This window comes from Bison bison, unplaced genomic scaffold (assembly GCF_000754665.1).
Source record: "Bison bison bison isolate TAMUID 2011002044 unplaced genomic scaffold, Bison_UMD1.0 scf7180017847889, whole genome shotgun sequence".
NCBI classification, from domain to species: domain Eukaryota; kingdom Metazoa; phylum Chordata; class Mammalia; order Artiodactyla; family Bovidae; genus Bison; species Bison bison.
In genome coordinates this window covers 140,478-141,016 of record NW_011478462.1, presented here as the reverse complement: position 1 = coordinate 141,016, position 539 = coordinate 140,478, and the positions used below count along the sequence as shown (strand labels likewise).

Here is a 539-nt window from a genome sequence, read left to right as displayed (position 1 = left end):
GTGCCCCCTCCCCACAGGCCGCCCGCCTGGTAGGGCTGACCCACTTTCAGTGGGCAGGGCTCCCACAGCGCACAGCCTGGGGAGTAAGGGTGGGAGAGACGTGGAAACCGAATCTCGCCTTTTCCTGGCCTGGAAAAAAACTTACTGTCCCAGCCTCCTCACACGGAGGGAAAAGCTGGCGGGCGGGAGGAAGAGCTGCCGGGCGGCTTCTGGCTCCTGCCTGGGCAGGGGAGCGGGGCTCCTGCTCCTGACGCTTTACTGCCCCCCCGGGGCGGGGGAAGATACGGGCTGTTTTCCCCATCAGTCCCAGTTCCGGTACACCGATTCCCACCCCACCAGGGGAGGATCTGTTTCCAGGTTGGGGTGTCAATGCCCAGTGGCACCCACTCACTGGCCTGGTGGGCGGGGTCAGCCCAGGGCCAGTCCTCCCAGCGCTCCGAGGGTGTGGGTGCCTCTCCAGGCCCTCAGCCAGCTAGGCTAAACGTGCTGTCCTCAGGCTGAGGGTCTGGCCCTAGGATGGGCCGGGGTGGCCCTTGTGC

At 66.4% G+C, this 539-nt stretch overlaps 1 protein-coding gene across 1 annotated transcript in view; it reads left to right on the top strand.

Moving 5' to 3' along the window:
• Positions 1–539, top strand: part of BOP1 (block of proliferation 1) — an 18,066-nt gene that overhangs the window by 4,394 nt on the left and 13,133 nt on the right. The window lies entirely within an intron of this gene.